The 17,157-nt window shown below is 37.8% G+C and overlaps 1 protein-coding gene across 8 annotated transcripts in view; it reads left to right on the top strand.

Moving 5' to 3' along the window:
* TRIP12 (thyroid hormone receptor interactor 12) overlaps positions 1–17,157 on the top strand; it is a 79,002-nt gene that overhangs the window by 905 nt on the left and 60,940 nt on the right. The window contains exon 1 of one of the 8 annotated variants that reach the window (XM_054835693.1): positions 414–653. The exons of the other annotated variants lie outside the window; for them this stretch is intronic. The gene's annotated coding sequence lies outside the window, so the exon portion shown is untranslated. Of the gene's footprint in view, positions 1–413; positions 654–17,157 lie in introns of those variants that run through there. 8 annotated transcript variants of the gene reach the window in all.

The raw sequence follows: 17,157 nt of genomic DNA, 5'->3' as shown, positions 1-17,157 counted from the left end.
GGGAAGAGAATGGAGGCGCCTGTAAGGTCGGAGTTACAGTGCTGGCTACCCACAAGAGGGGTTATTTTCGCAGTTAATGTTTTAGAGCCGATGTTTTTGTTGCTTTCAGTCAAGAAGCAAGTTGCCTGGTCCTCGCGTTTGCTTGCATAATGCGTCGTACTTGGAGGCTGATCAAACGCTGGGTTCTGCCTTTCCTGCCTGGCTCTTCCTCCTTCCCCGGCGGGCTGGGGGGGCTGGGGAGTGGGAGAAGTTTTGAGGTGATGGTAGCACTGACGCCAACCGCCTCCTGGTAACTGCTCTGGTTATCTGGGGCTGGGAAACAAACCGATACCGGGGCTTTTGCCAGACCTGTAGGCCCGTCTTCCTGCTGTTCAACTTTTTTATTGTTCCCCCTTCCCCCCCTTCCTAGTGCACTGGCCTTCTCGACAGCCAGGGGTTTTCACAGAACGGGAGTCCGAAAGTCTAGACTGTGAACCGGAAAATAATAGGGGAAAGAATGGAAAGTTATGTCAAGGGCTTTGGGGGAAAAACATCGACGTATCGAACAAAGGTCCTGCCTGTATTGGAGAGGGAGGCCTGCATGTGAGGCCTGATTGTGTCGCATTTACACACGGGGAAGAAATGAGTGCTTGGTACTGGCCTACATTAATTCTGTAAGTCTGGCATGCAACTTGGGAACATTTTTAGAGTGTGTGCAGTTTGTTTTGAGGGTGGTTTTATTATGTGTAGCAATCCAATAATAATTTTTATTTGAAATATTTTTTTCAAAAGACTGTTTAGTTTTCTTTTTCTTTCTGCCTTGTTCAGCAGAAATAATATTGATCCAGAGGTTCTAACACCATAACACAAAACTTTATTCAAACAGGATAACTTCTACAGTGTATGTGTTGTGTGTGTTATGAATACTGAGCTGCTTGGTGCTTTAAAGGTTGTCAGAAAGAGGAGCTGAGTAGTTACCACCTGACAACTGTGAAGTACATCCTTCCTAATGAGAAAGAAGAGCAATTCTAATGACCTAAATTTAAATGAATTTTACAAGCTTTTCTTGGGGAAACTGTCACTGTGGATATACTTTCTTTGTAAGACTTTAAAAGCTAGCAAGCTGTGATTACTTCTGTTTATCTCTGGTATATTCTCTTCTCTCCAGTTATCTCTTTCTCTCTCTCTCTCTCTTCCCTCCCATCCCCAAGACTTGACTTCTAATTGTACAGAGGTGTTTTTTGGTGTTTTGAGTTCTACTTCAACAGATTTGTGAGGTCTTTAATTTTTTCATTAAGCTAAAAGATTTAAAATATATATATATAAAAAATATGCCTAATGAACATGAAAGCAGTACTTGAAAAACAACTGTATACTTTTCTATTGTTTGGTAGCCTATTTAATATTGATAGGAATGAAAGGTATTTTTGAAAATATTAGTATTTCAGGTTTTGCACTAATATTTTAACAATTAGTGTTATTTTTGAACTAAGAAGTTTAAAACCAGTGTTCTGGTGAGTAAATACTGTAAATCATACTTGTTTTCAGAAACTTAAATGTTTTTAACTTGTAATAGTTTCTGTATTTCTAAAATGTAGCTGATTGTGGATGGCTTGGTTCTGTATATACATTGTTTTTGATCTTAAAATGGAAGGGTATTTTTATTTTTTATTGTTTGGTGTATCCTGTTGTTGTGTTAGAAATATAGGTAATCTGATTTCTTTTTTCTTCACTCTTAGGGTATTACTGAAAAAAATGGGAGTAGTAAGCTTGAATTGACAACTTTAAGTCTGGATGTTCTTCAGTCTCCAGATGGCTCCATAGGTAGAAGTCTAAACAGGTCTTAGCTGTTAGTAGAAAAATTGTAGGTCACCCACAGTGTAGCATTACTACTTATTAATATAGCAGATCTACTTCAGTAGGAGTGCCGACCTGTTGAGTAAGAGGCTTATGAAAATGGAGTCTTTTGATGTCTTGCAAAAGTTCTTCAGGCCAAAGTGACCATTAGGGAAACAACCTGTATCTTCCTAGTAAGTGAATAATCACAACTGTCATTCTCAATCAGGAATCATGCACAATTTCAATTTTTTTAAATTTTCTTTTTTATATTGCATTTTGACTGTTTGTCTTCAAACCCAGAATGCAAGTATTATAGGAAAAAAAATGTAATGAAAACTTGATTTGGGGTCCAAACCTACAGGCAACAAAGACGCTGTTTCTGTAGCAGTTTAGCAAAACATAATACAGTTGACTTTAATGTCATAAATGAAGCCATGATGAATTTTTGTGTGGGTCTTTACATTGCTGATGAATACAGTTACTTACTTTGAGACAATCCGGAAGGATAACCTGTCTAAATTACTTTTGTTTCTATGCGTTGAAGCTGAAGCATGGGTAGGAGAGTTATTGTTTCACTAACCTGCATGTTTGTACTTAATATGCAGTGTAAGTGAATCTCAGAATTATCTGTGTTAGTCTTTATTTATAGGCCATGCTATATTTTTCAACTAACTAATTAGTAAGTATCATGTAGAACATACTTCTGATCACAGGTCTGTCTTCTGTCACACTGAAACTAAATTATTGTGACAAAGTATAATCAAATCTCAAAGTTGTACAACATGGTATACTATCACATTGTCAAAAACTTAACCTGGACTGTTTCTGGGATCTCCCGTTGGCCTGTTGGATGATCTGTGTCCTGTTCATCACCTGTCAAATTAGTAAGACTCCCTATAAAGCACTTCGTGGTCTCTATAACATTCTTAATAGTGGAAACTTCTCATCGAGCTGTACTGTCCCATTCAGTACTGACTTTGAAGGTAGTAATACATCTGAATTTTTTGGTAGGGTAACAGATTACCTTTGGGTCAGTGCGTTTATTTTTCTGAAGAAGTAATACCTTGAATTTGCTGTTAATATTTTAATCTATATATAGTATCATAGCAGACTTATGACAGTATATGAACCAAATTCTTGCTGAGCTTTTTCATAGCTAAGTTTTAATTTGGGTCATGAGGTTGGTAACTGCAAAACAGTCACCTTAACTTTCTTTTTTCCTCCTGATGTTTTTTCAATTTACATGAAATAATGTGTTTCTCAAGGAGCAAAACTATTTTCAGACTTATCACTGGTGATCAAGCATGACAAAATGTTTGTATGTAGCTGCTTGTTTCAGGACGTCTTTTTTAACAAAATGATTAACTTTGAAACATGAATTCAACAATCTTCTGTAAATAGAAAATTTTTAGCTACATGTGATCTCAAGTGCACAGTCAATGTGAAAGCGCTAGGTCAACTAGCTTTTCCACTGCATGCTTTCAGATACCATTGATGATTACTTTAGTGTGAAGGTTAGTTTTGAAGAGCCATTGTCCTCCTAATCCTGCCATGTGATAAAATTTTCCTCATCAAGTTGGTAGAATCTAACTGTGTAAATATGCAGTCATATTCTCCTTTAATTCTGCCTGGCAGCCAGGGTTCGAGCACACATAACCAATCTGTTTACTCTCACTGTCTATAATAAGTCTTGTCTTGCAATGTACTGACTGTTGCCAGTCTTACTTGACTCATGAACATACTCAGTACAAATATGGCAGAAAACTACCATGTATAAGAACAACAGATAGTCAACTCTTGGAGACTTTTATATAGGAAAACCTGGAAGAATTAAGTGTATATCAACAAAGCTAATCACAGTGATCTAGTACTGGACTTCAATATTAAAGATACGTGAGCCGTACTAGCAATGGTGTTCAAGCCATAGTTGCCTTCAGTTGCTCCAAAAAAGCCTCTCTTATCCTGATTCATAGAGTAAGCCAGTTTGAAAAGGACCTCTGGAGGTCACTTGGCCTAGCTCCCCACTCTATCTACTCTTGAATAAATAGTTTTTCATTGATCACTGTATTGGTAAAATAGCTCCATCTTCTTGAGTGATAAGAAAGGGGGGAAAGAAAAGCCCAACAAACCTACAAAGGTATGTGTGGAGAGGAAACTGGAAGGATTCTATAATGTGTAACAGTACAATGCTGTCTCATGGAGCAGGGAGGAAATCAGTTTCTCAGTATTTTCTGGATGGATTGGTCTGCTTTGTGATGGTGTCCATGATAAAGTGCATGTGCTGAACTGCAAAGATTCGACCTTCTTAAAAGGTATGAAAGGGTCTGAGTCATCTCCTCGTATGTGAACCTTGAGTTGTAGGGAGTAATTTGGTATTTCAGAATGGAAGCTCAGGTCCCTGGTACTTCCTGAAGACAACTTTTTTAAGATTTGAAAGGCAAGGTATATTTCCTGTTTATTGTGCTTTCAGAGTAACTTGTTACTGACAACCCTTGTTTTATTGCATAACATCCACATAAGTAAACTAGCATAAAGAAGGGCATCTATTTGCTAGACTCTTGTAAAGGTGGAAATGAGACAATACAAATACATTCTTTATTTTCTGATATACATGTGTTATTTGGGGACAAAGGTGTTAAACTTTCAGAAGGCTCTTCTAGTCATGGGATGAGCATTAGACTCAATGCCAGCAATGTGCATCTCCTTTAGATTTGTGGCTGACTACTGTTGTGTGTTTAAAGCATGGTTAATATCGATTGTTATTGGTGCAGAGCAGTAACTGTACTTTGATTTTCAGGGATAGTTCCTAAAGTTAAAACATGAGGAAAAATGGGCCTGGGACAAACCTTTATAGGTCATCTAGTACATACTTACGCTTCAAGGTAACTAGGTCTAGTCTTATGCTATCTCTTGCTTTTGGAAAGCATGCATGCTGTTTTGTTCTCCCTCATCTTTCTCCATGTCGAACTTCTTATTTGCCTTGCTATGAGCTTGTTATGGTTTGTGTTATCCACTGTGGGTAGGAGACATGATCTTTTCTCTGTACTGTGGGCTTTTGTGTGCTTGAAGTCTGTTCTGTACCGCCTCTCTTAGTCCAAGACTGCTTAGATGTAAAAGTACAAGTACAGGTAAATAAATGTGAAAATAAAAAACACACTTTTATGTAATATCTTCTAAGTTGAAAACACGCATTTTTTTTAGGAGCACTATAAATGAGTTGAGGCACCAAAAAAGGAAAGATGTAAACAATGCATAGTAACAGTAGTGATGGTGGATTTCAACATCCCCTATGCCTGCATCCCTCCTCCTCCCCCCGTCCAAAAACCTCCCCCCCCCCCAAAACCTACCCCACCAAAACACCCCCCCCCCCCCCCCCCCCCCCCCCCCAATCCAAGGGACTTGCATTAAATGTCCTTGATGCTGGTATAATGATTAAATGTTTAGTTTAACCCCTGGAGTTAGTGAAGAGAAGCTGTCTTTACATCATGTATCTTTATGGAATATGAATCTGTGGTAGATGTCTATTTTTGGATGAGATAATATTGTAAGATGTGGTTAACATCAGGGCTAGAAGATGGCATCTTATCCATGTTAATAATGTTCTGTCTCTTCTAATGTCAAATCCCTTATGTAATTAGCTGATTCAGTATGGAGAGTGTCCCTTCCTGGAAGGTGTGTGCAATGTAACTGAACCTTCTGATCACAGGTGAGATGTGGTTATGCATTTAAAGAGAACTAATGAAGAAAGTAACCGAAGGTGCATATTAATAGTCTGTATGCTGGATACAAACTTGGTACTCTTCCTTAAGAAAGAGAATGTTCTTTTCCTTTCTATTTTGAGAATATACTCCATTATAATCCAGTTACTGACTGGAAACTTTAACTTCTCTTTAAAACTTAATTTGTTGTGACTTTTGCAGTTGTTTCAGGTGTAATAGCTTGATGAACTCATCCATCATAAAAGGGTGGGGAGAAGGTGGGAAATAACTAACTTAAACAAGAGCACGCAGACAGTCATAGTCCATGTGAATAAGCCTGAGTGAGTAGCACCTGAGAAGAAGCTGCATAGCTAAGTAGCTAGGTTTCATATCTTTAAGTAACACCAGTAATCAAAATAAATGGATTCAAGTAATGGAAGGGGCAGGAATACTATTGGTATATATAAAAGTGCAACTTGATTTGAAGTTAATAAGAAAACTTCTGGAGAAAACACCATTTCAACTGTATCTCATTTAAAGTGATGGACGTTGTGTAACTTTAGCAAACTTTGAGCTAGGATTCCGGGTGTTAACAGTTGTGCTTTAAAGATTTGCTACAGTCCATTCCACTACATTTTTCATGTTTATGTAACGTGCTGCCATCTCTTACTCTGGTAGCGTTCTGCCTGATTTATTTAGCAGATAGCTTTCTACAGTAAAACACTGGTAGTGAAAATGAAGATCTGTATTATAGCATAAGATTATGGATTAAAGAAATTAGTTTAATTCCCTTAGTTACAAAAAGCTTGGCAGAAGAATGTATTTCTTTGCCAAAAATAAGATAGCAAATATGCTTTCTTCAGACTTCTTGTATGACAACTTTTAAGTTGATACAGTTCTGCTGCATACTCCTTATTTCTCATTTACCTCAAGTATTTGTAGACTTGCAACTGAATGTAGCCATGTAGACTCTTGACAATAGCACTGCAGCTCAAAACTTTCATCAGCACTCTGTAACTGGACTTGGAAGAAGCATTGTTAGGAGAAATGCTGTTGTGCACCTCCATGGAGTATTTGAATTTGCAGATTGAGAGAGTGGAAACTGAGCTCTCTTTAGGTTAACTGTGAAGAGGAAAGATGAATTTTGTTGAATTTAGTATGCGAAGGAACACTACTGCTTAAATACTTTTCATTAATATTTAAATACTTGACCACTATGGTCACAGTAGTAAGGATGGGAATCTTTTTCTTTTTTAACAGCTTAGGGGTTCTTGACATACTGCCAGAACAGTACTGGAGTTGGAACAGAATGGGCACTGAAGATTGACTTAACTGCTATATGCAGATGAGTTCAAGTAAGCTAGAACCTGAGAACTGTATATTTGGAAACTTGAGGTGGACACTAATGTAGTAATGAGTTAATTATTGAGATCACACTTAAAATAAATGTAAAGGTGCTTATGAGACTTCACTGAAGTGACAAAGTAATCTCAATCTGTCACTTTCGAAATACAATGCAATGAACACACTTGTTGCTATACTTCATTGCTTCCAGAGGTTGTCTGGAGTAAAGTATATTTCCTGGGTGGATCCAGCTTTTTCCTCTGTCAGAGACTTAAGCAAAAGCTGGTAAAACTATTCTTGTAGTTTTGAAGTAGATTTCTATTACATAGCTTAAATCAATGGATACATTTAATGTAGTTATATCAAACTCTTTACTTCGTGTATTTTGTTCAGATGAAGTCTGAGTTTCTATCAGATTGAGATCTTGCACTTAAATTCTAACTGTGCTTCCTGCTGGTAACACCTGTTGTGTCACCAGAACCACTTTTTCAACTCTTTCTACCTGTTCTTAGTAGTCTGACTGTACTGAACTAGTGTTGCTTCTGTTTACTGTATTGGTTTCATTGTTGCAGTTTCATGGCCTTTTGAAATTACTGGATACCCAATTAGATATCACTTGTGTTATTAATGCAATTAATTTAAATCTTGTTTTAGTGGTGTTGGAGCATTGTAAAAACTCAATCAGAAGTAAACTAAGTAGGTTGCTCTGGATAGTAAAATTGTTTAATGTGTTTTCATTTAAAAGCTGTTCCCTGACAACTCAGAAATTGTTTCTTCCTTCTGGGTTTTTAGATTTGCAATATTGTTTTCCTTCAACAAAATTATGTCAGGCTATTTGGAAAGCTAGCTCAGTAAGGTGGCAAATCAAAACTAGATAGCAGGTGATATTGTTAATTGATTTAACAGTTTAAATTAGTGTTTTGATTTTCTTTCTTCTGTAACCCATTCTGAAATATCAGTTGTCTCAAATGTTAATAACTCAATTACAAAATCTCTGTTAGACTTTCATAGTGTTCTTTGTTTTTGTCTGCTAGTTCTACATGCAGCTCTTTAAAAAAAAAAAAAACAAAACCACAAAAAACAACAACAAAAAACCCCCAAAAACCAAAACAAAAACCCCCCAAGTAACTGGTTGAGTTTTCTGAATGATCAACTCTGGCATCTTCCCTCCCCCCCACCTCCCTGCACACACACATTTGGGAGATATCAAACGTGAACATATGGGCACAGAGTGACACAGCAATAGAAGGATCAAGCTGGATAAACAACCTCTGCATAGAATAACTCTAACCAAAAGTGTGGTGTATGGTTTGTGACTTTTTATTTTTAAATCCTAGAACTTGCCGTTTACTGCAGTAACTTGCTTTGTGGAGAGCTATCTTCTGCCTCCTGCCCCCCCTTCCCAGCAGAAGTTATGGGGATAAGTTTTCTTTCCTTAGTCACAACTGAGTTGTGGTAGGTACTGTGGGACAGGACAAGAAAAGCTTCACAAACTGCAGATAATACAGGTTTGCTTCCTTGCGGTCTCTTCTCCTGACTTTTTTTACCTTCTGAGAAAGAATAAGTGTTATGATAACAGGAGTGGTGTTCCAGTTACTTCCTTAGCAAAAAGATCAAAGTGCGGGTACTAGCCTCTTCTAGGAACTGAGCCTTTAAAGTACTTTTTATACCTGAACATCTCAGTCCTGAGCAATATGAGCTTCTCATCTCTCCATTGGTTGGCCTAGTAGAACAACAGAATGTGGTATTTGTCAGTTGTCTGTAAGGACAGTGAAGTACTGCTATCTAGGAATAAGTTTAGTGAGAGATCTCATAATGTCAAAAGTGTAATCTGCTAATATTGTTGGTACATCACTAAAATGTCTAACTTGCAACCATTTAAAAAGCAGCTAAGTGCATGCATTTTGTTTTCATACTTGCTTTTTTAATTCTTCAGCCCTCATGGGAGATTATTTCAGTGTGCTGTTTCTTGAAAGTTAAGATCATCTAATTTCCAGCCTGAAAGTTTCCCATGACTATTTTGCCTGCTAACTGTATCAGTGCTATCCTCTCATTTAAGTAATTTTCTTCTCTTGGTGTTTTACCCATGGTACTTACAGAAAGCATTTATAAGCTTCTTGTTGCCAGGCTAAATAATACAGACTTTATTAGTCACCTCCTGTAAGAACACTTTTCTGTTCTTTCAGTTGAAAGTCCTCTCTCTTGGCCAAGGCCAGCTGTGATGGGATAGAGTATTCCAGATAAATACTTTTTGTACAAAAGCACTGGAGAATTCTCAGTTACTTTGTAATGTTATCTACCTAAGCATTGGTTCCTCCTATAGACACACACACTCTGACACACAAACAGACACCCCCCCGCCCCCCCTTATCACTCTGTGAGCAACATGTAATCACTAATGTCAACTGACAAGGGCTTGGTGTATAGTAAAGCTTCTTGGGTTTAGTACTAGGGTGTAGGATCTCCATGCTGCTTAGTATGACTGTACTTCATAGCATTCTAAGTATCTCATTAGTATAATTTACTGTTCCATATTTTTGACACTTACTATTTTGGGGAAGGGAAGGAGAAGAGGAAAGAGAACTTGTAAGTTTTGATGGTTTGGGGGAAAAAATGGGAGTTTTGAGGGAACAGTTCTGGCTTTAGATAACCATATCACCTGGGTAGTTATGTTGAAATAAGCAAGGCTGTGGCAATAATAAAGCTTTCATCTTATTTCATAGTTTCCTTTTATGGGTAATAGTTCATCATTACAAATACTTTCTGCTAAACTCATGTGGTGATGCATTCTATTTGGATGCTACTTAGCAGCAATTGGTTGTTTAAATAGTCTTGGATTTATCAAAACAGAAATGAGATAATGAATGACCTCTCTTCTATAAGCCTGAAAATAGTATCAAGTGTCCCAAGTTCTGATGTCAAAAAAAATCTTTCATTTCTGGAATCTACTGATGTCCTGTCATTACTGAATTAGGATTTCAAGATTTAATTCCATCACAAGTTTAAGATTATTGCCTGCCTTCAAGCGTTACAAATGTTTAAGCACCCATAGCCTTCAGAAACTGTCATTTCCAACTGTTTTTCTCAATATTGGGCCTCTGACTGCACATTCACATAGCCATGAATATTTTAAGTCCAGCTATGTCTAAAAGATGGAAGTACTTCAGACAAAAATATTCTTGCTGTAGTGTTTGCTGTAACACAGCTTAGAAGTGGACGGGGTGGAAAGCTGTAGTTTAATAGTCCTCATCAAAGAGTACTTGTACTCTTTTGCTAAACTCCAGTTCAGTGAGAATGTCTATCTACATATGTTCATAGAGTAAACAAATACAATTCCATGGCACTACTGACATAGTGAAGGAAGGTAGGCTGTGCTGTGAAAAGTATTTGAAAGAACCAGTCTTAAATCATAGTTTCTCATAGTTTGCCTATTCCTGGAAATAATGTCAACATTAGTGGGATCTCTTTTTAAATAGTAGTTTGGGTTTTATTTGTTTGGTATTTGTTTTTTTGTGGGTGGTTGTGGGTTTTGTGTGTGTGTGTGTGTTTGGGTTTTTTTTTTAAGCAAAGGGACAATTCTTCCTTACTGTGTTTTTTCAGTCACTTTTGATTGGAGTACTTTAAATGCCTGACTTTTAGCCTAAAATACCTAGTTGCCAGCTAAAGGCTAACAGGAGAAGGGAAAAACAAAGCACTGAAGTCTGTATAAGTGTTCAATTTTTATACTGCTGACTCTAGCTGTTTTGTCATAATGTTATAGCTATACCATGAAAGGTAGTTGCTGATATGGGGATCTCTATGCTTCGTTCCCTTAAGGGAAGGTGCTCTAAAGGTGTTAACCCAGCACGCATAAGCTTTGAGCAGCTGAGGCAAGGAATTCAGGGACCCAGAGTTTTGTGCCTATTGGCTCATGAATGCTGCTCTGAGGTCACAGGTTGTGACAAGCAAAGCAGATGCAAACTACTGTATTTCCTCTGATTCTCAGATAGCTTGTGAGAGACATAGCTGAGTTTGGGCCTGTAAGCCCCTGTCTTTGCTTTATGTGTACTATCTAACTCTGAAAAAAGCCTACTTCAGAAGGGTTTGGTCTTTCTGTTGACAATACCAAAAGCAGAAAGTGACTAGTGCAAGTTCAGACCTGTGGCAGCTAGAAGCAGAAGCTCAATTTATAGCAGAATATAGTGAATTAAATGTCTAAGTTTAGTTAAGTCAAGGTGCATCTAGTTACTAGTAGTAACTAGTAAGTTACTACTTACTAGTATTTCAAGTTATGGTAACAAACTAGAGTTGCACCTATTCTTGGTGTGTCTTTGCTGCATCAATGGGAAGGTTGGTGGCCCAGCTCTGAGGTGGAAAGAATTTTAAAATACACATTTGTGACTGCCTGTCATCTAAGCTGTTTTGTTCTTTATACTTGCGTGGACTGGAATAGCATTTGTAGTGGGAGAGTGGAGGAGAAGCTGATCTTAATTTCAGGTTGCTTCAGCAGAATTTGAAAGCTTTACTGGTGACAATGGGTGATAGTTCAAAGTGTCAGGTTTTAAATTGTCTATATAAACTTGTACAGATGCAGTCATCTATATTTGTGACCACGCCCTGAAGTTTGGTGTGCTGAATTCTAACATGAAAATGGCCTGCACAGGCATTAGAGTGAAACTAATAATTGCACTCTATTCCTGTACCTTCTGAAGTATTTGTGCAAGAGAAGGGGCTTGAAATAATGACATACTCAAAGGCAGAAACTTTGGATAAATACATGTAGTAGTTGAAAAATACCTTCTATCAAGTACACAAGACTTGCACTTAATTTTTGGATTAGAGAAACTAACTTTCCTTTCTAATTTATTTAGATGGCCACACTCAGAAGGATGTCTCCCAAGAAGCCAAGAAATCTAGTTGGGTTTTTTAACTTCCATCAATACTGTGGTGCTCGTTGGAAGATACAGTGGAGTTCAGCTGAAAAACTGCATAGTGCAGACTGATAGCTCTAATGCCCTAAAGACTGCCTTTTTTAGGTTTTATCTCCTTAGTCTTTACTGTAACTTTAGTGTTAAGTTAAATCTTGTATGAAAAGTATAAGGAAGTGTAATCACTAGTAAGCTTAGAGTTAATGGAGTTATAAAGAAGGTGTGTTTGGCTTAGAATGTCTGTCATACTTGAATATGTACAGAATGTTTATGCTGTCATTTTAATTAGAAAAGTGTCCATTATAAAACACACAATGCTATACTACATCTGAAATATTTTTCTTGAAAATAAAAAAGCACTCCTGAACCTTTCAGACACTTATCTTGCAACTGTTTAATGAAATATTGTCATATTATATGCTAATTGCATATACCGTCCTTGATATTTGAAACTACGACACCAGAATGCTGCTTTGAAAATTCAGTATTAGAAGCTTTATAACCCCCATTTGTAATCAGTCAAAATAGACATTTAGTAGGAAATAGTTGAAAACATTTCTTGATAGATACTGCAAGTTTGGTGAGCAGTGTTTTCAGACTATTCAGCTCTAAGTTCTGTGGAAGAAGTTTGTGTTGGGCAGATCAGACTGTTTTCAAATTGCAGTACATAGTATTCACGTCCCAAAACTTTTCTGCCAGTGGAGTCTTTAAATACAAAGAAAACATACAAATAAAGTTTGAAAAACATGGAAAAAAGACCCAAAGTTAGTACAATTAATTTGGTGTCTTTAGTAGCTGATGGGAGTTGGAGGTGCTAGGAAATAATTGATGGGAGACAAGATTTATTTCAAAGACTTGAAGTGGGGAAGCAGAGCTAGTAAAGATACTGTGAATGCTAGAACACTTTATTGCTCATTAATCATATGTGGCATAGGGAGGTGCATGCTTCTAGCTGAGTGTCTTTGATTAGCAAAACAGATGTCAGATCAAGAGAGACTGAAGCCTTTATGGAATACCTAAATTTTGCATTTGATATGGTAAGGTACTCTGCAGAGGGGAGAGAGGTAAGAAACTGCTCACTTCTGGGCTTACAGGTATTTCCCTTCCTCTTCTACGAGTCTGTCTACTTCATATTCTCTCTTTAATCTTTCCCTGAAGCTGCTCCATTCCCTGTGTGTTTTTTACTTAAGCGTTGTAAAGAGAGTTACTCTAGCTTGCATTGTGATGAAGCTGCCCTCTCCAGTTAAATACCCTTTTGTTTGTCTTGTCTTCCTTACTAGGGCATTTTATTAAATGGCGTAAAATAAATAGTAAAGAGGATAACATGCAGAGTAGTTCTGAAGCTATATGAGTGTCTGGTGGATATGTTTTTTAAAGAAAAACAAAAAGATAAGACATCTTGCATAGGAGTTAAGTTTGCTTCCAGTTCAGTGTCATCTTAACAGTATGGGATTTTTTCATGTTCGCAAAAAGGTATTTCAGGAGTGCAGTGAGACGGATGCATAGCTTTGCTCCAAAGTAGTCTGTCTTTGATGTACGCCCAAAGTACTTAAAAGCAACACTGTCTTCCTTTCCTATCTTCCTCACCATATTCTCTTCCAATCCTAGACAGGACCAGAATCAGTATATGTTGTTTTGGGGGTGATAGGTTGTAGGTTTGCTCGTAAGGCATAGTTAAGCATTAGTCTAGGATAAAACGCCACCCGTATTGGGGGCAACTCCTGAGTATTCTGCTTGGGTCACAGAGCAAAGGGCAAGAGTAAAGGCTTATCAAATAAACTATTGTAATGTCTAGTTCTTAAATAATAATTTTGGTCCTAAGATCAAGCTGTAGAAAGCCCACAGCTCTGGTTATTTTTTTTTTTTTATAAATGTCTCGGAGCTGTGGAGAAACTGTGTTTTTTTGATATCTGTTCTGTATTACTGGTAGTTTGTGAATCCTTTCAGTACATCAGAGCAGCAGTTTAGCTGGGAGATAACAAAAAGCATTGAACAGATTTTGGCAGCATCTTTTAGAACATCTCCTTGCCAGGAAGCAAGTGGCTTTTCTTCTTACTCTGAAGTGACTGACTATCAGCAAGGAATTCAGGCTTTGGCAAACCTGGCCTTGCTATGACCCTGAGGAAGAATACCTTATTAGTGTCAACTTGTTAATTTACTGAAATATAAAATATGAGCATAGTTACAGTTGTAGCTTGCACAAGGAAAGTGTGCAGGTAGCCTGGAAAAGAGGAGGTAAGAGTGATTGCTGAGGTAAAGCAGAAAAAAAGGGCTGGTGATACTTGGACATAGAGGAAGTAAGACAGGAATTTATGGTAGACTTGTTTTTGTCTGTATTGAAGTTTGTGATGGTGAGTTCTTTCAAATGCTTTTTAGCAGGATGCTGAACTTAATTTTAAGCTAGACAAGAGCTCACCAAGTACTGTTCCTGTACTCTGTGATCTCTGTGTACAACACCTTGTTTCCACTAACTTGTTTTATTTGTAGAGTACTGAAAAGATGCATATGTGCTGAGTGGAGCAGACAGTCTCATCAATGAAGTGTGCTGTAAAGTTGTTTAATTCTTTCATAAATCCCGGTATGCTGACTTTTGACAACTTTTTCCATGACTGTAAAGGTTGGAACCTTCCTAAAATGCAGTTGTGGAAGCTAATATTGTATGTTACCGTGAAAGAATAGCTCTGAGCACTGTAAAGTCCTGATCCTGTCAATGATAGGATCAGCTTAATCCTTAGTGTTTAACAGATGTTTCTTTGGGTGTGACTTCCTTTTGTTCAGCTTCCCACAGAACTTCTGTTTCTCTATACAGGTACTTGGTAGGTAGTTTGGTTCATGATTTCATACAAGGTAAATATCTCTATGCCTGTGTCAGTAACTTGGTATGTGTATTGGAGCTCGCTCTTAATTACATCACTGCAAGGTATAATGTCAATGTATAAATTGTTTTTCTTTGGTCGAGAAGATGCATCTGTGGCACATAATTTCAAGATGCCATTGGTTTGAGCACTACCCAGTTTAGAAACCTTAAATGTGTTTTAATCCCTTTGTTGTTGCAGTATCCTTGTGATAGCTAAAGGTCCATATGCAGATCCAGTGCTGAGGAAGCCGGAAACTTAACCTGTTTTAATTGGATTTCTTCCTCAACAACTACAATTAAACTATTTCCCAGATTGTATCATGTGGCGTAGGAATCTTGCTATGCGTTAGGCCTGTGAACTTTTTTTGTGTAGCACTTGGGTAGAAGTCTTTGTTCAGGAGGATAGCATAACTTGCTTGAGACAGTTTAGGAAAGAAAGCATCAACAGACACCAGCTTAAGTCAGTGCTAAGTATGAGTGGTTAGAAAAACAAAAGGGAAAACTCCTGAGATCCTCCTGATTTTTCCAAAGCTTTTCTAAATGATATTTTGAAGATGCAAAAACTTGAGACCCATTCTAGTTAAGGAGGTAACAGGTGAATACTCCCTGCTCCCCCCTTCCACTGGAAACAGATTTTTTTTATTTTACTTTTAAGCTTTAAAGTCTTTCTCTTTAAGACATGCTAGTATGAGTGAACAGGCTTCTCAACTTTTGACATTTCTGTATGTAAGCTTGTTGCAAACTGAAGCTGAGTATTATCAAAATGAAGACTCAGTCTCTTCCCTCTTTACCTTGTTTTCAAGGTAGATCTATGTAATACCCTTAGACCTGTAATCTTGGGTTTATCTGTGGGACTTGTCTAATCTGCTTGTACATGTCAACTGTTTTTTGTGTTTCTTCATCCAGCAGTAAGTTCTGTAAGATCTAGTCTCCGAATTTCTTCGTTATAGTGGCTACTTAAAGTTCTCTTCTGTTTCTACCTCCCCCCAAGTTGTCTAGCAGATTGCAGAGATCATCTTATGTTAATTTAGACTTTGGGTGGCCAAACCATGTTTTACTAGCCACTGAGCTCACTAGGTCTCTCTGTAATTTAAGAGAGCTTGGCAGAAGTTGATTAGGAACTTGGCAGAGCTCAGGCAGCCTGCCATGCTGCAACTTGGAGCATGTATTGTCTAACAGGCTCTGCAGGTAGGACACGGGTATGTACCATATCAGTATTTGTCTTATAGTGCTATTGCACTTCATTTTACTCAAGGACTGTGTTGTGCCAGATGCAAGTGAATAGTGAACTGCAGATAAGGCACCATCTGGTCTGTGGCGTTGGAATAGGGAAGAGGCTTGATGTTGTAGCAGTAGCTTCTGCATTCAAACTTGTGATGTTGAAGTAAATAGGGCTGTGCAGCTCAAAGGCAGATGGGCATTAAGCATCAGGCAGGGCAGACTTGGAGTGGGTGATGATTTTGGGTACTTCTGGGTTCACTTGCATGACAGTACTTAATCAAGATTCAAAATTGAAATTTGCACTAATCACTTAACTGACTTTTTTTTCTTTACTGGTAATAGATGCCCCCTGCCTCAACTTTGCCACACCTGTTTACTTGGTCTTAAGTTGACCGCATACCTGCCAGCTTGTCTTCACTTCTGGCAGTGTCACTGATCTGTACTTCGTGAAGGTTTCTGTGCTTTCATTCATGTTGTCTCACAGAAGGTAAAAGCTTCTCATTCAAATTCATTCCCCTCTTCTGAAGAGAATGTTCTCCCTTGAGCTTGCCAGGCAGCATGTTTTTTTTTATAATGTTAGTGAAAGCTTAAGCTACCACACAGATAGTGAGTTTTGGCTCCTACATAACAAGGGTTTCTAGAGAAGCTGAAAAGGAAGGACAGATGAGATTATACTTCTGTTGCTTGTGATGGTTTTTTTGGGAGCCTGCTAGAAACAAAAATTCACATCAATTCATTCTGGGGTACAAAATAGCAGAGTTTTGGTCAGAATTTGGCTGCTGGAAAATATGTTCTTTTCCCTTGGAGATACCAGTTGCTTTTGTTTAATTTAAAAAAGGAAAAAAGTGAGTATTATCTCCGTTGTTCCTAACAAGTTGGAGCAACACTTGTATTAGCACCAGGCAGCAGAATTACATACTGAGATTCTCATAGTCTAAACTTCTCTGTCTAGCAGCTTGTCAGTAACAGTATGTCTAAGGTTCCTGTGGAGGTGAAGTCAAGCTTTTGCTATAGGATCTGATTTGGCAGGGAAATTTTTCTCTGACACAAGTGTACAGAAGAATAAACTTTGAACACACCTGTTTCTTGCTTTCCCTTCTCTTTCCCGTTGTTATGCTAAAAGGGAGAAAGATCTGTCAACAAAGACACAAAAACTGGTTCAGTATTCTGCAGCTAATGTTTGCTATATTTTTACGTGCCTCTTCTCATGTGGTGTAACAAATCTTTCATGTTACTGACATGGCTTAAATATCTCTGGCTTCTTCTGAAGCTGAGCTGTTACTGGCTGACTTATAGCTATCCAGATCAGACT

The sequence above is a fragment of the Grus americana genome, chromosome 9 (assembly GCF_028858705.1).
Source record: "Grus americana isolate bGruAme1 chromosome 9, bGruAme1.mat, whole genome shotgun sequence".
NCBI classification, from domain to species: domain Eukaryota; kingdom Metazoa; phylum Chordata; class Aves; order Gruiformes; family Gruidae; genus Grus; species Grus americana.
This window is presented reverse-complemented; position numbering and strand designations above follow the sequence as displayed.